This window comes from Balaenoptera borealis, assembly GCF_965194805.1.
Source record: "Balaenoptera borealis genome assembly, chromosome: 16".
Taxonomy (NCBI): domain Eukaryota; kingdom Metazoa; phylum Chordata; class Mammalia; order Artiodactyla; family Balaenopteridae; genus Balaenoptera; species Balaenoptera borealis.
This window is the reverse complement of record NC_138872.1, coordinates 37,359,372-37,384,283: the sequence shown is the minus strand read 5'-3', so window position 1 is coordinate 37,384,283 and position 24,912 is coordinate 37,359,372.

The following is a 24,912-nucleotide window of genomic DNA, read 5'->3' as shown; positions in this document are numbered from 1 at the left end:
GTCAAAAATATATATACAGGGAAAGGTGAAAAAATGGGGCCAATAATGCAATCTACCATATCTTCTAATGGCCGGAGGACAAAATCCAGGCAAGATGCTTATGTAGCCACTACACACAGAAGCTTCGTCATCTCAATGTTTTCCTCCCATATGGTTGACTGCTCTGACTAGGTACATATGTCTAGCTCTTAACACAAACCATTGTAGAATATTTGCATCTCAGTCTCCTCAACAAGACAAGGAACTTCTTGAGAGCATTCTTATGTCTCATTCATCTTTATATTCCCAGACTCTAGTACAGGACCTGAACCCTGAAGTTGCTTAATAAATCTTCTTAAGTTGAATTGAGCAGAATTGAAAATATATCTCCTAGAGTCTGAATCCAGTTTGTGTTGTACACAGTGTTTCTAGCAGTTCTGAGAAATTCAACGAGGTATGTGGGGAGTGGATGAGAACATCCTTAGGGAGTAATCCCCTATCCCTGGGAGGTTAACTTTTAAGAGGGGCAGGTTCCCAGGTTTCAGAGAGATTTGGAGATCAGCCTATTTGCTATAACAAGGAAAAACATGAGGTTCAGTAGCAGCAACTGGGGTGGAAATTGGGAATCTGGCCCCAGGAAAAAATTGCAGAGGCCCAGCATCATTCAAAGCTGGAACAGGAAGGATTTGATTCTAAGCACCAGAGAGTGGTGAACGCTTTAAATCTCTCTCTTCTGAGGTCAAACTTGATTCTTAAAGATCGATGGTGAAGTCAAATGACCCCATCTCTGAGAAGAGGAGGCAAGTGGAGAAGACAAACCAATCATTTTCTGGCAATTCTTAAAGCCAGAATATTTATTAACCTTGTCATTAACAACAACACGGTCTAATACCAGGAAATAAGATCAGAATCACAAAGTAATAAGATGTTTGACTGAATGCTGAGTGAATCGCTGGTTGGCCTAGGGGTGAAATATGATCTATATGACATCGTTTGCCAATTCAGTGACAGAGAAAAGAGAAAAATAGAACATACAGTAAAAGACTGTTTTCTACACAACCCCCACCCCCAAACGCATGCACACAAACTCATACATCTCAAAAGTATTTTGAACGGTCATGAAGAGCCTAGGGGCAGGACGGGAATAAAGACGCAGACCTATTAGAGAATAGACTTGAGGACACGGGGAGGGGGAAGGGTAAGCTGGACAAAGTGAGAGAGAGGCATGGACTTATATAAACTATCAACTGTTAAATAGATAGCTAGTGGGAAGCAGCCACATAGAACAGGGAGATCAGCTCTGTGCTTTGTGACCACCTAGAGGGGTGGGATAGGGAGGGTGGGAGGGAGACGCAAGAGGGAGGAGATATGGGGATATATGTATATGTATAGCTGATTCACTTTGTTATAAAGCAGAAATTAACACACCATTGTAAAGCAATTATACTCCAATAAAGATGTTAAAAAAAAAACAAACTTAGAACTGCTGAAAAAAAAATAAAGCATCCCTAATTAAAAGTATTTTGATGAGATGACATAAATTAATATGGCCAGCTGGGCTTCCTGGCTAGCACGTGCAAAAAGAAAAAAAGAAATCAAAGAGCTTATTAGACATGCTTTAAAGAGTCCAACTTAATCATTATTCTAAAAATATAAAAATGGAGTCTCAATAGGAGAGAGGAAAATGCCAGGACTGATCATTTCTCGTAATTAAAAGAACAAAACAAATATTACAGCCTTATTTATAAAATGAATAGGTTATAATATTTAACCTGTTCTGTCCTGAGTTTATTTGTTAATACATTTCTAATGGCCTTTTTACTTCCTAGGACATAATAAGGGAATAAGAAGCTATCTGCTTCTTTAGAATGGACTAATTAACTTAGATTATAAAACCATTCAATCCTTCCTGTGAGAAAGCAGTTTTGTAAGGGACAGGGAAGGAATTCACACATATTTTACACCTACAATGTTGTAAACACTCTTCGGCATGCTTTATTAATTTTGTTTCCTCTTAAACTGCCTTTTTGTAATGAGAAGATCTAAAATTATTTTTGAAATTAATTAATTCATTTTCACAAGGAAAATAATTGCCTGTTTTAAAATGTGTAACTTCCCATAAGAGGTGGCTCTACTGTTGATTCTCTATGTAAAGAACTATAAAAAGCCCTGTGTAAAAAGAATTAAAATAGGATCCTTCTTTTAGAGCACTTACAGTCTACCATCAACTATAACGATGAGATAGAAATTAATCTATGGGAAAAAAGAATATATGATACAGATGAAAGTCTATGCAATTTCAGAAAAGTGAAATATTCCTTCTAGCTTGGGATGTCAAGGTTGATTCAATGGGACAAAGGAAAATTAAATTGAGACTTAACGGGTTAGATTTGAATATGAAGCAAACACTTCATACATTCAAAGCTAAGGGAACATATGTACGTGTATGAATCCATGCGTATATACATCTCATAATTCTGTCCACAGAAAAGACCTTGAAGCAGTGACAAGATAGTAGCAATGAGCACACATAGTGCCCAGATCTTGGTTTCTAAACACCATTCTTCAACAAAAGCAATCAGTTTCCTTATAAAAGTGGTTTATCCCAGGGCCAAGTCAGGAAAAATACAAGATTCCTAAGGAGGAAGTCCCAGTCCTTATAATCTTATTGCATCTTATAATGCAATAATATAAAGAAGTGCTTGAAAAAGGATGGGTCATGTTAAAAGGGCACAGTAGACACTTGAATGAGCAACCAATGGCCAAAGCCAGAACTAGCTGATATGATAATATTACATGATAAATCAAAAAATAAAATAAATATCCATGAACCCATGGTAACATAAATAAATAATTAAATATACTATAGTGGAGGAGCAGAAATAGCTCTTCCTTATAATATAATCATGATTAAAATGTGCTATTATTAATACTATTAATATGTTAATATAACATTAATACACAACACTATATGTTATTAAATATATTTAACATATAATTAATAAATGTAGAAGAAATGAAGGAAATGCAAATTCACCATTAGGCAAAAAACACAGTAATAATTGTTACAGGCACCATCTACAGGAGAATGTTAAAATTAATGGGTAAACGTTTGAGGAGAAACAGGACTTTTGCATGGTCTCAAAGAATCTCCTCCAAGATGGTTATTAATTAAAGAGGGGAAAACAGTAACTTTATAGTAGAGAACAATTTGAACTGACACATCTTGTATCCAAAGGCTCACAGCAACATTGTTGGTAATACAAAAGTATGGGGGGAAAACTCCCAATGCCCAAAGACAAAGAAGGCATCAATAGAGATAAATTTATCCAAAAGAATATCACACAGCAATCTCATGGATGAATCTTAGGGACCCAATATTGAGTGAAAAAGTCTCAGAAGACCACATGGAACATGGGGGCCTTCTGAAAAAAGTCTAAGAGCAATTAAACTAAACAATATGTTGTTTAAACATATATCCATTTTTTAGAACTCTATATAAAAATTTAAAATTTATATAAATTATCAACCCAGAGTTGAGGATGGGGGTCCCTTTAAGGGAGGCGGGAAGATGAGAGAAGGAAGAAACACTTCGGTAGTTGCAAGTGCTTGTTAATTTCTAGCTGTTGAGTTTAGTGAAGGATCCAAGACTGTTCATCACATCATGTGAAAGTAAGTGAATAATGAATAGATGAATGAATGAAAGACGGCTGTGCATGGATGGGTGATAGCACATCACGAACCAGGGATTATGCTAAATCCCATCCTGAGCAATTGAGGTCAAATTAAAAGAAAAAGCCAGAGTACACAGAGAGGGGAAATATCCCTAAGATTATCTTTAATAACACTCACTGCACATATTTACTGAAATTTATCAGCACATGAGTCTCTCCCCACCGTTTATTAATCATTCCTGATAGACTAACCATCAGCATTGAGTTAAGTTAAAGAAGGGCTGTAGAACAGTTACAGTTTTCTGGAAACAGAAGGGAAAACTAATGTGTGGCCTTCAACCTTTTCATCCATTTCATGTGTGCAAGGTTGTAATAATTTTGAGTAAGTTAAGCCACCAGCAAACCTCAGACACAGGAAACAGTATGTACTATGGGTTGAAAAGTAGGGTCTGTCAGGTAAGCTACTTGCTTGAGAACTCTTTGGAGGTTTGAGAATCGTTAGAGAAACATAGAGCTCTCAGAAACCACGTACATTTTTAGATCTTTTTTCTTTGAAAACTTACAAAGATATAGTGGTTCAGGAGTTTCAGTCATAAAAGTAAAAGTCTAAGACCCTAACAGTGAACATCTCCTTAAACTGTATGCCTTTGGGGCCTCACTTACCTGACTGGTCCTAGCCTTGGGGCTAATTCTAGAGGTAGTCAAGGAGGTGGGTTAGTGGTTTGGCAGTGAAGCAAAGCTGGCTCACACAATCTGTACTATTGTGGAGGTAGACCATTTGTTAGCAATCACCAAGAACAAGCAGCAAGTTAATTAATTAAAAGCTGAGTTAGACTTCCAATTTATTAAAGAAAGCATAGCTATTTAATCAGCTTACCAAAAAAACCATGTGCTATCATTGACCAAGTCTGGTTCTCCTTGTGATGAAGGATATGTCAATTGCCTACGCTCAAAGGAAAAAGAACAGTTTATTTAGACACAATGCATGACCACTGAATTTGTAGAATGGTTTCTGCATTCTTAGTTCATAAAGAGTTGATTGTATTTAAATATCACTCTTAAATGAAGCAACAAGAAAATTCTGTGGACTCTCCTCCCCCTAAAATGTACAGGTGAGTATGCAGAACAAGGTTCTCCCTCTTCTGTCTGCTTTTTCTCTTCACACCTGCACATTTCCTTCTTTGTCTGAGGATATTATCCTTTTTTAAAGGTTTTTTTTTTTTTTTCTATTCCCTCACTGTTTCTCTCTCTCCCTCCTCCAGTTTCCTTTTTCCATCTGTCCAACTGTTTTTTTCTCCTCTTTCATTCATATTAGAGTGTTTCTTCGAATGTCTTTTATTTGTATTGTCTTTTATTTTTATTTTATTTTTATTCTTCTTATTAAAGAAGTAGGGTGTGAGTGGGGCTTATGAAATGCCCCATATGCAAGTCTAAATAAGTTGCTCTGTTTTTCAAGCCCAGCTTTTTCACCTCTCCTTCTGACGTAACTGCTGCCTCCAAATCCTAAACCTTCCAGGGTTCCAGAGTGAATCAGCTTTCTTCTTTTGCTCTGTTCTCCTGCAGAGCTGAGTCAGTGGCCACTCCTCCACTGACCCTCTGGCTTCCAAACATCAGTTGAGATTACTCACCTGAGAATGTCCCCTCTCTTGGTCTCCCCATCCTTGTGGGTTTAGGGCTTTTGAAAAATACCTGTACTTTATCTTAGTGAAACTTCAGGAAGTAGAGGAGAGAAATGCATGTGGTCGTGTTAAAATCAGAAGTGGTGGATTTTAACATTGAAAAAACCAACGTTAGAAGAGACATTGAGATAATGAGGCTTATCGCCACAAGGAGGGACAAGAAGAGTGTGATCACGCTTACCTTGGGGCTAATAAAATTCCACGTAAGGTGTAATCGTACATGTCTGTACATCACAGATTTATATTATATTATATATAAATTATTATTAATTAATTAATATAAATTATTGTTAATTATATAAATATCAGATTTATATCATATTTTACACCCATTTGTATATATTTTCATTACTTTAATTATGAAATTAAAAGTTATAGTCGTAGCACATGTTGAGGAACCTTGGCATTTTGGCAGCACAATGACAAGAGAAGGTTAGGGGAAGTGGGAATTCGAACTACAGGCATCATCAAGTTCAAGTGTGTTCCACCTGGAGAACTTCAAGCAAGCAGGTGGGACATCGCATTGTGAGGCATTCAGCAAAGAGCATTGTGCATAGTCTGCAGAGTAGCAAGAGCCTTTGATTCTAGGAATCAGGCCTTCCATCGCCAGATGCTAATCAAAGGACCAGGACCCTGCCAAGGCCTTCAGGCTGGGACTGAAGGAGGGGGATACAGGATAAAAATAAACTAGGCTGAGGTCTGGGGAAATTAGCCAGAAGAAACTGTAAGCAGCTCTTTGCAGGAAACCGTGAGCAGCGTGACCCAGCTCATTTGGTAGCAACACTAGTCCTGTGGCTGGGACACCATAGAATGGGTGCTGGTGGAATTGGAGGTGGGGGTACTCGAGGGCTGTGACTTGAAGGTTTCACCCTCCTTCAATACACCCTCCATTCCATCCTCTCTGGAGTTCTTCTCTGACCAGGTTTATCAGTTTTCTCACTTCCGTCAGTGAAGTGAAGTATGACACACTTTAAGTTCCTTTCCTGAATCTTTCAAGCAGGAAACATCGAATATGGTTCTAAGGGTCCAAAGATAAGATTTATTTACTGAGTACATGGAGTGTTAGAAATTTGCTCTCAAAATGTAAGAACCCTCAAGACATGTAGAGAAATCATTCAGCTTGATGTTAAGGAAAATATGACTCTAATCACATAGCCTAAGTTCCAGGTCATTATTATTATGGTATTGCCAATCTAAATCGTCTGCCACTTTCAAATGATTGTTGGTTTTGAGTCAGAGACTAATCAACTCTTGATGTAACCTCTGAAATCGTTTCTGAACCTCCAAAAAGCTAATGTCCATACAGTGGAATATTACTCAGCCATAAATAATGAAATTGTGCCATTTGGAGCAACATGGATGGGCCTAGAGATTATCATACTAAATGAAGTAAGTCAGACAGAGAAAGACAAATATCAAATGTTATCACTTATATGTAGAATCTAAAAAAATGATACAAATGAACTTATTTACGTAATAGAAATAGACTTACAGACATAGAAAACAAACATGGTTACCAAAGAGGAAAGGGGGAGAGGGATAAATCAGGAGTTTGGGATTAACATATACACACTACTATATATAAAATAGATAACCAACAAGGACCTACTATGTAGCACAGGGGACTCTATATTCAAATCTTATAATAACCTATAATGGTAAAGAATCTGAAAAAGAATTTGTGTATATATATATATATATATATATATATATATATATATGAATCACTTTGCTGTACACCCGAAACTAACAGAACACTGTAAATCAACTATACTTCAATATTAAAAAAAAAAGTAGCTAACGTCCAGTTCTTCAAAAACATAACACTGAATTCCATGGCTTTCTAACTGACACCTCTGTCATATCTGACATTTTAACTACTCACATCCCACACTTGATCGTTTAAATTGGCTTCTTGTCCAAGTTGTCCCCATAGAAAATTTCATTCAGGAAATTTTATTTCAGTAAATGAGTGTTTCTTTTTAATATTTAGATTTTTTTCAAGTTATGTAAAAAAGTCAGGAGCAGGCCTAATGTAAAGTTTGTGGTATGACGGCCATTTAGACAGCACACATTGTAGAAGGGGTGAGGCACGAGCACTGAGCCAAGCGCAGGCTCTTCTGTGGGCATCACATGCCACTCCAATAGGAAAGTTTGGATCCTGGGGTTGGAGGGGGGAGGGGGGGCAGGACATGAAAAAGTTCATCTTCTAACACTGTTACTATCGAGCAGCAAGGCCTGCTTGTGAGTTCATGTTAAGGAGGAAAAAATCAATATAATCAAGGAAAATGATAACATATTATGCTCCTGGTAAAGAGCCAATTAGCTTTGCATATCGTCTCCACCAAAAGTAATCTTATGGGGGGCTTCCCTGGTGGCGCAGTGGTTGAGAGTCTGCCTGCCAGTGCAGGGGACGCGGGTTCGAGCCCTGGTCTGGGAGGATCCCGCGTGCCGCGGAGCAGCTGGGCCCGTGGGCCACAATTGCTGAGCCTGCGCGTCTGGAGCCTGTGCTCCGCAACGGGAGAGGCCGCAACAGTGACAGGCCCGCGCACCGCGATGAAGAGCGGCCCCCGCTTGCCGCAGCTAGAGAAAGCCCTCACACGGAAGCGAAGACCCAACATAGTCAAAACTAACTAACTAACTAAATAAATAATAAAAATAAAAGGAATTCTTTAAAAAAAAAAAAAAAGTACATCTTATGAATCATGATCTGAGCACTTTACATTTGCCATTTAAAACCCTCACAATCACACTGAACATTATTCCCTTTATAGAAATAAAAGTAAAAACATATTAAAAGCAAAGTAGGTCTTCCCTGGTGGCGCAGTGGTTGAGAGTCTGCCTGCCAATGCAGGGGACACGGGTTCGAGCCCCGGTCTGGGAGGATCCCATATGCCACGGAGCAACTGGGCCCGTGGGCCACAATTACTGAGCCTGCGCGTCTGGAGCCTGTGCTCCGCAACGAGAGGCCGCGATAGTGAGAGGCCCGCGCACCGCGATGAAGAGTGGCCCCCACTTGCCACAACTAGAGAAAGCCCTCGCACAGAAACGAAGACCCAACACAGCCATAAGTAAATAAATAAATAAATAAAATTGAAAAAAAAGAAAGCGAAGTAAACTGTCCAAGGGTATCTAAATAGTAAGTAGTAGAGTAAAAATTTAAACTAGTGGTTACCAGTGGGGAAAAGGAAGGGAGAGGGGCAATATGGGAGTAGGGGATCAAGCGGTACCAACTATTATGTATAAAATATAAGATATATAAAAATATAAAATACATAATAGTTGGTACCGCTTGATCCCCTACCCCTTTATTGCCCCTCCTCTCTTCCCTCCCCCTTTCCCTCTCCTCACTGGTAACCAGTAGTTTGTTCTCTATATCTGTGAGTCTGTTTTTTTGACCGCAAATTCTGACTGTAACTCCAAAGGCTATTTTCAAGCCATAAGTCACATTGTGTTTTGAAGGATAGCAGGATGGCAGCTAATTGCATGAGCATCAATCCACCTCCAACCCTACTCTCTCAAAGATGCCTAAGACTTGCTCTCCTTTTAACTTGTTACTGCTCATTTATACCAATATCAAATCCTGCCCTGTTCAAATTGGGACAACTACAAACACCACTCAAAGTATTAGAAGTTTTGTTATGACTTGCCCTAAATTGGAAAAAATAAAGAAGGAAAAAGGAAGAAAAATCCCATCTAAGTCAGTATTAACTGTGTTGCCTTTCAATTCTATCAAATTAGAGTTTTTCCCTTATACACACACTGGGAGGAAGTGTCTATATGAGAGAACTGGGCAGATCTGGCATGTAATTCTAAGCTCAGCCAGTTACTAGCTAAGCTGGCCTTGAGCAAATCACTTAACTTCTCTGAGTTTTTATTTCCTCATCCATAAAAAAATTATAGTAATACCTTCAGTCTCATAGCAGTGTGAGGAGAATTAATGAGTTTAATTAATGAGAATTAATAGGTAAAGCACTTAGACGAGAGCTGGTAAATGTTATATGCCTAATAAATTGCTATTATTGGCCATAATTACTGTTTTGCTCTGCTCTCTGCCTATCAATAACCAGTGTCGTAGTTGGACCAGCCCTTGGGGTTCTTGTTATGATTGCAAGACACCCTTCAGTAATAATCGTCAGGAAACTTTGAAAAAATAAAGGTGTATTATGTACAAGACCTGGAAATTACACAGCACACCTGGGGCCACACAGTGAGGTTGCAGACAGAGAGAAAGAGAGCTGACCTGGGGTTCTGCTTTTATTGGAATTGAGAGTGGGGGCCTAGGGTTTTGTGGGCTCACAATTTTTGGTAAATTTAACACATAAAAGGAGGAATTTAAAACATGAGAAGAGAAAAACAAAACAAACAAAAAAATCAGTGGCCCAAATGGTGAGTTATCAAAATCATCCAAGATCTCTGAAGCAAGGGAGACTCAGTGGGGGGAAATGGCCTGGCTCTTCATCTAGTCTTGTTGCTGGCAATGTGTGTGTTCAAGATTGCCGTCTTTGAACTGAGCGCCTCTCTGAAATGGATGCCTCAGCAATCAAAGCTGAAGTCAGGCACTTGTATTATGAAAAAAATTTTTAAAAACTATCAGGGCTTATACTACAACTACCATGTAGTAAACTTAATATTTTAATTCTGCTTTTCACCAAGCAAAAGAAAAAATTATCTTTCTACCTTTAATAGGTTTTGGTCTATGTATGTTGACATTTCCATTGAATTTTTTTTTTTCCATTGAATTTTTGAAGGTCTTGAATAGTATCTTACATTAAATTAATTGCTAAATTAAATGTTAGTAAATTGTGGTTTTCTACAATTTGTAACGTTCTGTAGTAACTCCGTAACATAGACCAAAATAATAACATATTGTCAATATGGTACATGCTCACATACTAGTGACAGGTTTATGTTGAAATATTTCAATTCTCTGTCTTCTACTTACAACCAATTTCACAGGTATTTACCATGTGAAAGGTCTTGGGCTACATATTGAGGAACACAGGGTAGACAAGATGGGATTCCTCTTCTCAAGGAGCTTCAAATCTAGTGAGAGAAAAAGGCTTGGCTTATATGATAAATTATAGATAGGATGTACTATATGTCAGAGCTGTGTATTGACAGAAGCTCTAAGAAGAGGGAAAGGAGATAGCCTTACTCCAAAGGAAGATGATCATAAATTCTTTTAAAGATTGAATGATGTTGGGTCTAGGCCTTAAAAAATGGGTGGAGATTGTTGAGGTGCAATTAGAACAGGGCAGGTATTTTTCTTTTTTTTAATATTTATGTCAACAGATAAAGGATTTATTACTTTTTTTAAAAAATTAATTAATTAATTAATTAATTTTTGGCTGTGTTGGGTCTTCGTTTCTGTGCGAGGGCTTCCTCTAGTTGCGGCAAGCGGGGGCCTCTCTTCATCGCGGTGCGCGGGCCTCTCACTATCGCGGCCTCTCTTTTTGCGGAGCACAGGCTCCAGACGTGCAGGCTCAGTAATCGTGGCTCACGGGCCCAGTTGCCCCGCGGCATGTGGGATCCTCCCAGACCAGGGCTCGAACCCGTGTACCCTGCACTGGCAGGCAGACTCTCAACCACTGCGCCACCAGGGAAGCCCCAGGGCAGGTATTTTGATGCAAACCAGTAGCTTGTTTACAACAGATTCAGACCTAATTGCTTGGTTATTCTATTTGTTTGACGTCCATTCCAGGTTTAAATAGTTCGAATATCACATCTGAGGCACAAAGAACCAGTTCCTATTCATGGTTACCTCACCAGTACCTAGGCACACAGTAAATATTTGGAAGGAATGTCTGAAGCTATGAGTGTGCTCCAGTAATCTTGAGTGTCCTTTATGACTGGCATCTAAGGTGTCTGTGTGGACTAGAGTCCTGCCTTCTGTCAAAAAACTGACATTACTGTGTCTGCAAGCTCTTAAGTAAAACAGCTACTTCTCCAGAATAGCCAATGTCAGCTGGGCAAGTAGCATCACCATCATATAATTAAGAAAATGCCCATTTACACGTTTACCAGTCAATTTTCTTTCTCAAATCAGAGCCTACTAACTCAAAGGAGTCTCCCAAAGGAGGAATACATATATCGATTATTCACTCAACAAACATTGAATTCTTACTGTGAACCAAACTTCTCAGGTTCTGGGAATAAAAAGACAAATAAGATATCATCCCTCCTTTTCAGGAACTCACAATCTCAGTAAGAGACTGATACCAAGCAGGGACCTGTGGGGCTCCTGGGCACAAAGCCTTTCTGTGTCCCCCATTTCTTTGATTATAGAAAATAGCCTTTATCCAGCCTCCATGACCTTCCCTGAGTTCCAATGGGCCAATTCAAGCAGTTGTTAACTAGGGAAGGGAGAGGAATCGAGACTAGGGAGAAGCAGTCAAGAGAAATAATAGTGCAGCCTTGGGGCAAGGTCCTGGTTCCCCATCAATGGATACACACAACAATATCTCTGAGCTGCTTTGCAGATACTGAAACCCCCTCCAGGTTAACGATGGTATGCTGCCCACAAGCATGTAGACCCCAGACCAGCTGGAGCCTGAAGGTTCATGATACTGACACCTGTTTACCTCACCACCACCCATCAGAAGAATGTCCACAAGCTGATCACACCCTCCTTGAACCATTACTATAAAACTGTTCACTATCCTCTCCAAGTTGGGACACAGTTTTTCGAGGCAGGAGGCCACTGTGCCCCCTTTGCCTGGCAAAGTAATAAAGCTATCCTTTTCTACTTCACCCAAAACTCCCAAAACTCTGTCTCCGAGATTCAGTTCAGCACTGGTGTCCAGAGAAGCTGAGATTTTGGCATCAAGATCTAGATGTGAACAAGTAATGGTGGGACCTTTTCTAGGTGCCAAGATGGCGACAGCTTCAGGGAATTAAGAATGTCATAGGACAGGTAACCTCTCAGCGGGGTCTAGAGGATGAGTCAGAAATTTTTCAGATACATAAGAATGATTTCGGATGCACGCAGCAGTAAGCGGCAGTTTGCAGCAAAGCGGCAGGGAGCAGTAGCTGGAAGCAAGATCTTAGTTACCAGACAGGGAGCCTTAACTGCTAGACCACAGAGGCCAGCGGCTAAGGCCTAACTCCCACTTCTTGCCTGCCTTGTCGGGAAAGAATTCAGGTGAGGAGGCAGAAGGTAAAGAGAAAAGTAAAAAGTTTATTGGAAAAGCAGAGTATATGCAGAAAGACGCACGGGCAAACTCAGAAAGTGGGTTGCACCTTTGGGAAGTTTAAATCCTTTATAACAGTGCAGTTTTCCAGGTCTTTGTCTTCCTTCTGGCCAATCATTGCTTTGTTCCCCCTGGTTAATTTGTCTCAGGACCTTCCCTTAGGTGCGCACGTACCTCTCAGCCAGAATGGATCTCTACTCAAAGGAGCCTGGGGGAAGCAAGACTCATTATGGCCTGGTGTTGTCCCCTGACTGTTGACCCCCAAGGAGCCTTTCTGCGCATGTGTAGTGCCTCCCTTGCCCCAAGGAGGGGGGAAGCGGAGATCCCTTGACCTTTTAATCAAACAAGGTTTTGTCCCTCTGTTCTTGCCAGGACTGTTATCTTAAGGTATCCACAAGAGACAAAGCTTGGCTATTTACCCTGTCCCTGTCGTTGCTTCCATTTCAGAGAATAAACAGGAGGCTGATTTTAAATGTCTAACCTGGAGCCCATCTATCTCCTGTCTCAGGAAATGCAAACAGGAGACTAGTTGTAAGCGTCTGCCCTGAAGCCCACTTTTTCCTGTCCTATGAAATGTAAACAGGAGGCCAGTTGTAAATGCCTAACCTGGAGCCCATCTATCTACCTCCTGCCTCAAGAAGTGGTGTAAATATTCATGAGTATAAGGAAACGTTTTAGAGGAAAACAAGTTTTGAGTCAAAGATGTGGCCATTCATCCACATTGATTTTAAGTTTCATTTTCTTAACCTCGAAATAGGAGATTCCTGGAGGAATTTTCCATTTAATGAAGATTAAATGCGAAAGCACAGAGGAGGTTCCTGAGATAATGTACGCATTCACCAAATATTAGTTCCTTTCGTTCGTTTCTGTTACATTTATTTATTTATTATTTTTTAAACATTTTTATTGGAGTATAATTGCTTTACAATGGTGTGTTAGTTTCTGCTGTATAACAAAGTGAATCAGCTATACATATACATATAGCCCCATATCTCCTCCCTCTTGCGTCTCCCTCCCACCCTCCCTATCCCAACCCTCTAGGTGGTCACAAAGCACCTAGCTGATCTCCCTGTGCTATGTGGCTGCTTCCCACTAGCTATCTATTTTACATTTGTTAGTATATATAAGTCCATGCCACTCTCTCACTTCATCCCAGCTTACCCTTCACCCTCCCCGTGTCCTCAAGTCCATTCTCTACGTCTATGTCTTTATTCCTGTCCTGCCCCTAGGCTCTTCATGACTGTTTCTTTTCTTTTTTTTTAGGTTCCATATATATGTGTTAGTGTACGGTATTTGTTTTTCTCTTTCTGACTTACGTCACTCTGAATGACAGTCTCTAGGTCCATCCACCTCACTACAGATAACTCAATTTCATTTCTTTTTATGGCTGAGTAATATTTCATTGTATATATGTGCAACATCTTCTTTATTCATTCATCTGTTGATGGACACTTAGGTTGCTTCCATGTCCTGGCTATTGTAAATAGAGCTGCAATGAACATTGTGGTGTATGATTCTTTTTGAATTATAGTTTTCTCAGGGTATATGCCCAGTAGTGGGATTGCTGGGTCGTATGGTAGTTCTATTTTTAGTTTTTTAAGGAACCTCCATACTGTTCTCCATAGTGGCTGTATCAATTTACATTCCCACCAACAGTGCAAGATGGTTCCCTTTTCTCCACACCCTCTCCAGCACCCTCTCCAGTAAAGTCCCCTACTACGATTGTGTTACTGTCGATTTCCCCTTTTATGGCTGTTAGCATTTGCCTTATGTATTGAGGTGATCCTATGTTGGGTGCATAAACATTTACAATTGTTATATCTTCTTCTTGGATTAATCCCTTGATCATTATGTAGTGTCCTTCTTTGTCTCTTATAATAGTCTTTATTTTAAAGTCTACTTTGTCTGATATGAGAATTGCTACTCCAGCTTTCTTTTGATTTCCATTTGCATGGAATATCTTTTTCCATCCCCTCACTTTCAGTCTGTATGTATCCCTAGGTCTGAAGTGGGTCTCTTGTAGACAGCATATATATGGGTATTGTTTTCGTGTCCATTCAGCCAGTCTATGTCTTTTGGTTGGAGCATTTATTCCATTTACCTTTAAGGTAATTATTGATATGTATATTCCTATTACCATTTTCGTAATTGTTTTGGGTTTATTATTGTAAGTCTTTTCCTTCTCTTGTGTTTCCTGCCTAAAGAAGTTCCTTTAGCATTTGTTGTAAAGCTGGTTTGGTGGTGTTGAATTCTCTTAGCTTTTGCTTGTCTATAAAGGTTTTAATTTCTCCGTTGAATCTGAATGAGATCCTTGCTGGGTAGAGTAATCTTAGTTGTAAGTTTTTCCCTTTCATCACTTTAAATATGTCCTGTCACTCCCTTCTGGCTTGCAGAGTTTCTGCTGAACGATCAGCTGTTAACCTTATGGGGATTCCCTTCTATGTTATTTGTTATTTTTCCCTTGCTGCTTTTAATATTTTTTATTTGTATTTAATTTTTGATAGTTTGATTAATATGTGTCTTGGCGTGTTTCTCCTTGGATTTATCCTGTATGGGACTCTCTGCACTTCCTGGACTTGATTAACCCTTCCCTTTCCCATATTAGGGGAAGTTTTCAACTATAATCTCTTCAAATATTTTCCCAGTCCCTTTCTTTTTCTCTTCTTCTGGGACCCCTATAATTCGAATGTTGGTGGGTTTAATGTTCTCCCAGAGGTTTCAGAGACTGTCATCAATTCTTTTCATTCTTTTTTCTTTATTCTGTTCTGCAGTAGTTACTTCCACTATTTTATCTTCCAGGTCACTTATCCTTTCTTCTGCCTCAGTTATTCTGCTATTAATTCCTTCTAGAGAATTTTTTATTTCATTTATTGTGCTGTTCATCATTGTTTGTTTGCTCTTTAGTTCTTCTAGGTCCTTGTTAAACGTTTCTTGTATTTTCTCCATTCTATTTCCAAGATTTTGGATCATCTTTACTATCATTATTCTGAATTCTTTTTCAGGTAGACTGCCTATTTCCTCTTCATTTATTTGGTCTGGTGGGTTTTTACCTTACTCCTTCATCTGCTGTGTGTTTCTCTGTCTTCTCATTTTGCTTATCTTACTGTGTTTGAGGTCTCCTTTTCACAGGCTGCAGGGTTGTAGTTCCCGTGGTCTTTGGTGTCTGCCCCCAGTGGCTAAAGTTGGTTTAGTGGGTTGTGTAGGCTTCCTGGTGGAGGGGGCTACTGCCTGTGTTCTGGTGGATGAGGATGGATCTTGTCTTTCTGGTGGGCAGGACCACGTCTGGTGGTGTGTTTTGGGGAGCCTGTGACCTTATTATGATTTTAGGCAGCCTCTCTGCTGATGGGTGGGGTTGTGTTCCTGTCTTGCTAGTTGTTTGGCATAGGGTGTCCAGCAATGTAGCTTGCAGGTCCTTGAGTGGAGCTGGGTCTTAGAGTTGAGATGCAGATCTCTGGGAGAGCTTTTGCCATTTGATATTATGTGGAGCCGGAAGGTCTCTGGTAGACTAATGTCCTGAACTCGGCTTTTCCACCTCAAAGGCACAGGCCTGATTTCTGGCCAGAGCACCAAGACCCTGTCAGCCACACAGCTCAGAAGAAAAGAGAGAGAAAGAAAGAAAGAAAGAAAGAAAGAAAGAAAGAAGGAAAGAAAGGAAGGAGGAAGGAAGGGAGGAAGGAAGGAAAGAAAGAAGAAAGAAAAAAAGAAAGAGTAGAAAGAAAGAAAATACAAAGAAATAAAGTTATTAAAATAAAAAAAATTAAAAATAAAAAAAATTAAGAAGTATTTTTAAAAAAAGAAAGAGGGGTAGGGGCAAGATGGCGGAAGAGTAAGACGCGGAGATCACCTTCCTTCCCACAGATACAGTAGAAATACATCTACACGTGGAACTGCTCCTACAGAACACCCACTGAACGCTGGCAGAAGTCGTCAGACCTCCCAAAAGGCAAGAAAATCCCCACGTACTTGGGTAGGGTAAAAGAAAAAAGAAATAACAGAGACAAAAGAATAGGGACGGGACTGGCGCCAGTGGGAGGGAACCGTGAAGGAGGAAAGGTTTACAGGCACTAAGAAGCCCCTTTGCGGGCAGAGACTGTGGGTGGCAGAGGGGGGAAGCTTCAGAGCCACGGAGGAGAGCGCAGCCACAGGGGTGTGGAGGGCAAAGCGGAGAGACTCCCGCACAGAGGCTCGGCGCCAACCAGCACTCACCAGCCCGAGAGGCTTGTCTGCTCACCCGCCGGGGCGGGCGGGGGCTGGGAGCTGAGGCTCGGGCTTTGGTGCTAGCCGGGAGGGAGTCTGGGAAAAAGTCTGCAGCTGCCGAAGAGGCAAGAGACTTTTTCTTGCCTCTTTGTTTCACGGCATGCAAGGAGAGGGGATTCAGAGCGCTGCCTAAACGAAATCCAGAGACGGGTGCGAGCCGCGGCTATCAGCGCGGATCCCACAGCAACAGGGGCGCAGAGGGAAAAACGGAGAGATTCCCGTACAGAGGCTCAGCACCAAGCAGCGCTCCCCAGCCCGAGAGGCTTGTCTGCTCACCCGCTGGGGCGGGCGGGGCTGGGAGCTGAGGCGCGGGCTTCGGTTGGATCTCAGGGAGAGGACTGGGGTTGGCGGCGTGAACACAGCCTGAAGGGGTTGGCGTGCCACGGCGAGCCAGAAGGGAGCCCGAGAGGAGGTCTGCAGCCGCTGAAGAGGCAAGAGACTTTTTCTTGCCTCTTTGTTTCGTGGTGCGCAAGGAGAGGGGATTCAGAGCGCCGCCTAGACGAACTCCAGAGGCAGGCGCGAGCCGCGGCTAACAGCGCGGACCACAGAGATGGGCGCGAGCCGCGGCCATCAGCGCGGACCCCAGAGACTGGTAGGAAACGCTAAGGCTGCTACTGCCGCCACCAAGAAGCCTGTGTGCGAGCACAGGTCACTCTCCACACTGCCCCTCCTGGGAGCCGGTGCAGCTCGCCACTGCCAGGCTCCCGTGATCCGGGGACAACTTCCCCGGGAGAACACATGGCACGCCTCAGGCTGGTGCAACGTCACGACGCCTCTGACGCCGCAGGCTCGCCCCACCTCCTCCGTACCGCTCCCTCCCCCCGCCTGAGTGAGCCAGAGCCCCCGAAGCAGCTGCTCCTTTAACCGCCTTCTGCCAGGGCGGGGAACGGATGCCCTCAGGCGACGTACATGCAGAGGCGGGTCCAAATCCAAAGCTGAACGCTGGGAGCTGTAAGAACAAAGAAGAGAAAGGGAAATCTCTCCCAGCAGCCTCAGAAGCAGCGGATTAAAGCTCCACAAACAACTTGATGTGCCTGCATCTGTTGAATACCTGAATAGACAACGAATCATCCCAAATTCAAAAGGTGGACTTTAGGAGCAGGATATATTAATTTCCCCTTTTCCTTTTCCTTTTTTTGTGAGTGTATATGTGTATGCTTCTGGGTGAGATTTTGTCTGTATAGCTTTGCTTTCACCATCAGTCCTAGGGTTAGGTCCGTCCATTTTTTTTTTTTTTTTACTTAAAAAATTTTTTTTTCCCTAATATATGTTTTCTTAATAATTTTTTCCGTATTTTCTATTTTTAGAAACTAAAAATTTTTTTAATAAGTTTTTTCATATTTTTTATTTTAAAAAATTAAAATTTTTTTTATTAATAAATTTTTTTCTTAAAAATTTTTTTCTTATTTTTTACTATAAAAAATTAATAAATCTATTTTTAAAAATTAAAAAAAATTTTTTCTGAATACATTTACTCTTAATAATTTTTTTTCTTATTTTTTATTATAATAGCTTTATTTTATTTTATTTTATCCTCTTTTTTTCTTTCTATTTTTTTCTCCCTTATATTCTGAGCTGTGTGGATGAAAGGCTCTTGGTGCTCCAGCCAGGCATCAGGGCTGTGCCTCTGAGGTGGGAGAGCCAACTTCAGGACACTGGTCCACAAGAGACCTACCAGCTCCACGTAATACCAAACGGCAAAAATCTCTCAGAGATCTCCATCTCAACATCAAGACCCAGCTTCACTCAACGACCAGCAAGCTACAGTGCTGGACACCCTATGCCAAACAACTAGCAAGACAGGAACACAGCCCCATCCATTAGCAGGGAGGCTGCCTAAAATCATAAGGCCACAGACACCCCAAAACACACCACCAGACGTGGAAGTGCCCACCAGAAAGACAAGATTCAACCTCATCCACCAGAACACAGGCACTAGTCCCCTCCACCAGGAAGCCTACACAATCCACTGAACCAACCTTACCCACTGGGGACAGATACCAAAAACAACGGGAACTACGAACCTGCAGCCTGTGAAAAGGAGACCCCACACACAGTAAGATAAGCAAAATGAGACGACAGAAAAACACACAGCAGATGAAGGAGCAGGGTCAAAACACACCAAACCTAACAAATGAAGAGGAAATAGGTAGTCTACCTGAAAAAGAATTCAGAATAATGATAGTAAGGATGATCCAAAATCTTGGAAATAGAATAGACAAAATTCAAGAAACATTTAACAAGGACGTAGAAGAACTAAAGAGGAATCAAGCAACGATGAAAAACACAATAAATGAAATTAAAAATACTCTAGATGGGATCAATAGCAGAATAACTGAGGCAGAAGAAAGGATAAGTGACCTGGAAGATAAAATGGTGGAAATAACTACTGCAGAGCAGGATAAAGAAAAAAGAATGAAAAGAACTGAGGACAGTCTCAGAGACCTCTGGGACAACATTAAACGCACCAACATTCGAATTATAGGGGTCCCAGAAGAAGAAGAGAAAAAGAAAGGGACTGAGAAAATATTTGAAGAGATTATAGTTGAAAACTTCCCTAATATGGGAAAGGAAATAGATAGTCAAGTCCAGGAAGCACAGAGAGTCCCATACAGGATAAACCCAAGGAGAAACACGCCAAGACACATATTAATCAAACTGTCAAAAATTAAATATAAGGAAAACATATTAAAAGCAGCAAGGGAAAAACAACAAATAACACACAAGGGAATCCCCATAAGGTTAACATCTGATCTTTCAGCAGAAACTCTACAAGCCAGAAGGGAGTGACAGGATATACTTAAAGTGATGAAGGAGAAAAACCTACAACCAAGATTACTCTACCCAGCAAGGATCTCATTCAGATGTGATGGAGAAATTAAAACCTTTACAGACAAGCAAAAGCTGAGAGAGTTCAGCACCACCAAACCAGCTTTACAACAAATGCTAAAGGAACTTCTCTAGGCAAGAAACACAAGAGAAGGAAAAGACCTACAATAACAAACCCAAAACATTTAAGAAAATGGGAATAGGAACATACATATCGATAATTACCTTGAATGTAAATGGATTAAATGCTCCCACCAAAAGACACAGACTGGCTGAATGGATACAAAAACAAGACCCATATATATGCTGTCTACAAGAGATCCACTTCAGACCTAGAGACACATACAGACTGAAAGTGAGGGGATGGAAAAAGATATTCCATGCAAATGGAAATCAAAAGAAAGCTGGAGTAGCAATTCTCATATCAGACAAAATAGACTTTAAAATAAAGACTATTACAAGAGACAAAGAAGGACACTATAAAATGATCAAGGGATCGATCCAAGAGGAAGGTATAACAATTGTAAATATTTATGCACCCAACATAGGAGCACCTCAATACATAAGGCAAATACTAACAGCCATAAAAGGGGAAATCGACAGCAACACAATCATAGTAGGGGACTTTAACACCCCACTTTCACCAATGGACAGATCATCCAAAATGAAAATAAATAAGGAAACACAAGCTTTAAATGATACATTAAACAAGATGGACTTAATTGATATTTATAGGACATTCCACCCCAAAACAACAGAATACACATTTTTCTCAAGTGCTCATGGAACATTCTCCAGGATAGATCATATCTTGGGTCACAAATCAAGCCTTGGTAAATTTAAGAAAATTGAAATCGTATCAAGTATCTTTTCCGACCACAACGCTATGAGACTAGATATCAATTACAGGAAAAGATCTGTAAAAAATACAAACACATGGAGGCTACACAATACACTACTTAATAACGAAGTGATTACTGAAGAAATCAAAGGGGAAATCAAAAAATACCTAGAAACAAATGACAATGGAGATACGATGACCCAAAACCTATGGGATGCAGCAAAAGCAGTGCTAAGAGGGAAGTTTATAGCAATACAAGCCTACCTCAAGAAACAGGAAACATCTCAAATAAACAACCTAACCTTGCACCTAAAGCAATTAGAGAAAGAAGAACAAAAAAAAACCCAAAGCTAGCAGAAGGAAAGAAATCATAAAGATCAGGTCAGAAATAAATGAAAAAGAAATGAAGGAAACAATAGCAAAAATCAATAAAACTAAAAGCTGGTTCTTTGAGAAGATAAACAAAATTGATAAACCATTAGCCAGACTCATCAAGAGAAAAAGGGAGAAGACTCAAATCAATAGAATTAGAAATGAAAAAGGAGAAGTAACCACTGACACTGCAGAAATACAAAAGATCATGAGAGATTACTACAAGCAACTCTACGCCAATAAAATGGACAACCTGGAAGAAATGGACAGATTCTTAGAAATGCACAAACTGCCGAGACTGAACCAGGAAGAAATAGAAAGTATGAACAGACCAATCACAAGCACTGAAATTGAAACTGTGATTAAAAACCTTCCAACAAACAAAAGCCCAGGACCAGATGGCTTCACAGGTGAATTCTATCAAACATTTAGAGAAGAGCTAACACCTATCCTTCTCAAACTCTTCCAAAATATTGCAGAGGGAGGAACACTCCCAAACTCATTCTACGAGGCCACCATCACCCTGATACCAAAACCAGACAAAGATGTCACAAAGAAAGAAAACTACAGGCCAATATCACTGATGAACATAGATGCAAAAATCCTCAACAAAATACTCGCAAACAGAATCCAACAGCACATTAAAAGGATCATACACCATGATCAAGTGGGGTTTATCCCAGGAATGCAAGGATTCTTCAATATACACAAATCAATCAATGTGATACACCATATTAACAAATTGAAGGAGAAAAACCATATGATCATCTCAATAGATGCAGAGAAAGCTTTCGACAAAATTCAACACCCATTTATGATAAAAGCCCTGCAGAAAGTAGGCATAGAGGGAACTTTCCTCAACATAATAAAGGCCATATATGACAAACCCACAGCCAACATTGTCCTCAATGGTGAAAAACTGAAACCATTTCCACTAAGATCAGGAACAAGATAAGGTTGCCCACTCTCACCACTATTATTCAACATAGTTTTGGCAGTGTTAGCCACAGCAATCAGAGAAGAAAAAGAAATAAAAGGAATCCAAAACGGAAAAGAAGAAGTAAAGCTGTCACTGTTTGCAGATGACATGATACTATACATAGAGAATCCTAAAGATGCTACCAGAAAACTCCTAGAGCTAATCAATGAATTTGGTAAAGTAGCAGGATACAAAATTAATGCACAGAAATCTCTTGCATTTCTATACACTAATGACGAAAAATCTGAAAGTGAAATTAAGAAAACACTCCCGTTTACCATTGCAACAAAAAGAATAAAATATCTAGGAATAAACCTACCTAAGGAGACAAAAGACCTGTATGCAGAAAATTATAAGACACTGATGAAAGAAATTAAAGATGATACAAATAGATGGAAAGATATACCATGTTCCTGGATTGGAAGAATCAACATTGTGAAAATGACTCTACTACCCAAAGCAATCTACAGATTCAATGCAATCCCTATCAAACTACCACTGGCATTTTTCACAGAACTAGACCAAAAAATTTCACAATTTGTATGGAAACACAAAAGACCCCGAATAGCCAAAGCAATCTTGAGAACGAAAAATGGAGCTGGAGGAATCAGGCTCCCTGACTTCAGACTATATTACAAAGCTACAGTAATCAAGACAGCATGGTACTGGCACAAAAACAGAAATATAGATCAATGGAACAGGATAGAAAGCCCAGAGATAAACCCACGCACATATGGTCACCTTATCTTTGATAAAGGAGGCAAGCATATACAGTGGAGAAAAGACAGCCTCTTCAATAAGTGGTGCTGGGAAAATTGGACAGGTACATGTAAAAGTATGAAATTAGAACACTCCCTGACACCATGCACAAAAATAAACTCCAAATGGATTAAAGACCTAAGTGTAAGACCAGACACTATCAAACTCTTAGAGGAAAACATAGGCAGAACACTCTATGACATACATCACAGCAAGATTCTTTTTGACCCTGCTCCCAGAGAAATGGAAATAAGAACACAAATAAACAAATGGGACCTAATGAAACTTAAAAGCTTTTGCACAGCAAAGGAAACCATAAACAAGACCAAAAGACAACCCTCAGAATGGGAGAAAATATTTGCAAATGAAGCAACTGACAAAGGATTAATCTCCAAGATTTACAAGCAGCTCATGCAGCTCAATAACAAAAAAACGAACAACCCAATCCAAAAATGGGCAGAAGACCTAAATAGACATTTCTCCAAAGAAGATATACAGATGGCCTACAGACACATGAAAGAATGCTCAACATCATTAATCATTAGAGAAATGCAAATCAAAACTACAATGAGATATCATCTCACACCGGTCAGAATGGCCATCATCAAAAAATCTAGAAACAATAAATGCTGGAGAGGGTGTGGAGGAAAGGGAACTCTCTTGCACTGTTGGTGGGAATGTAAATTGATACAGCCACTATGGAGAACAGTATGGAGGTTCCTTAAAAAACTACAAATAGAACTACCATACGATCCAGCAATCCCACTACTGGGCATATACCCTGAGAAAACCACAGTTCAAAAAGAGTCATGTACCAAAATGTTCATTGCAGCTCTATTTACAATAGCCAGGACATGGAAGCAACCTAAATGTCCATCGACAGATGAATGGATAAAGAAGATGTGGCACATATATACAATGGAATATTACTCAGCCATAAAAAGAAATGAAATGGAGGTATTTGTAATGAGGTGGATGGAGTTAGAGTCTGTCATACAGAGTGAAGTAAGTCAGAAAGAGAAAAACAAATACAGTATGCTAACACATATATACGGAATCTAAGGAAAAAAAAAAAAAAAAAAAAGGCCATGAAGAACCTAGTGGCAAGACGGGAATAAAGACACAGACCTACTAAAGAATGGACTTGAGGATATGGGGAGGGGGTGGGGTGAGATGTGACAGGGTGAGAGAGTGTCATGGACATATATACACTACCAAATGTAAAATAGATAGCTAGTGGGAAGCAGCCGCATAGCATAGGGATATCAGCTCGGTGCTTTGTGACCACCTAGAGGGGTGGGATGGGGAGGGTGGGAGGGAGGGAGATGCAAGAGGGAAGAGATATGGGAACATATTGTATATGTATAACTGATTAACTTTGTTATAAAGCAGAAGCTAACACACCATTGTAAGGCAATTATAGTTCAATAAAGATGTTTAAAAAAAAAATAAAAATAATAAAAAATAAAAAAAGAAAGAAAGAAGAGAGCAACCAAACCAAAAAACAAATCCACCAATGATAACAAGCGCTAAAAACTATACTAAAAAAAAAAAAAATCGACAGACAGAACCTTAGGACAAATGGTAAAAGCAAAACTATACAGACAAAATCATACAAAGAAGCATACACATACACACTCACCAACAGGGAAAATGGAAAAAATATATATATATCAATATATTAAAATATAATAAATAAAAAAAGGAAGAAAGCAACCAAATCAATTAACAAATCTACCAATGATAATAAGCTCTAAATACTAAACTAAGATAGACATAAAACCAGAAACCAGTCAGTCGCATACTGCAAACCCCAAGTCTATAGTTACTCCGAAAGTCCACTGCCTCAATTTTGGGATGATTTGTTGTCTATTCAGGTATTCCACAGATGCAGGGTACATCAAGTTGATTGTGGAGATTTAATCCACTGCTTCTGAGGCTGCTGGGAGAGATTTCCCTTTCTCTTCTTTGTTCACACATCTCCTGGGGTTCGGCTTTGTATTTGGACCTGACTCCGCATGTAGGTCGCCTGAGGGCGTCTGTTCTTCGCTCAGACAGGACGGGGTTAAAGTAGCAGCTGATTCGGGGACTCTGGCTCACTCAGGCCGGGGGGAGGGAGGGGTATGGATGCGGGGCGAGCCTGCAGCAGCAGAGGCCAGCGTGACGTTGCACCAGCCTGAGGCGTGCCGTGCGTTCTCCCAGGGAAGTTGTCCCTGGATCACGGGACCCTGGCAGCGGCGGGCTGCACAGGCTCCCAGGAGGGGAGGTGTGGATAGTGACCTGTGCTTGCTCACAGGCTTCTTGGTGGCGGCAGCAGCAGCCTTAGCGTCTCATGCCAGTCTGTGGTGTC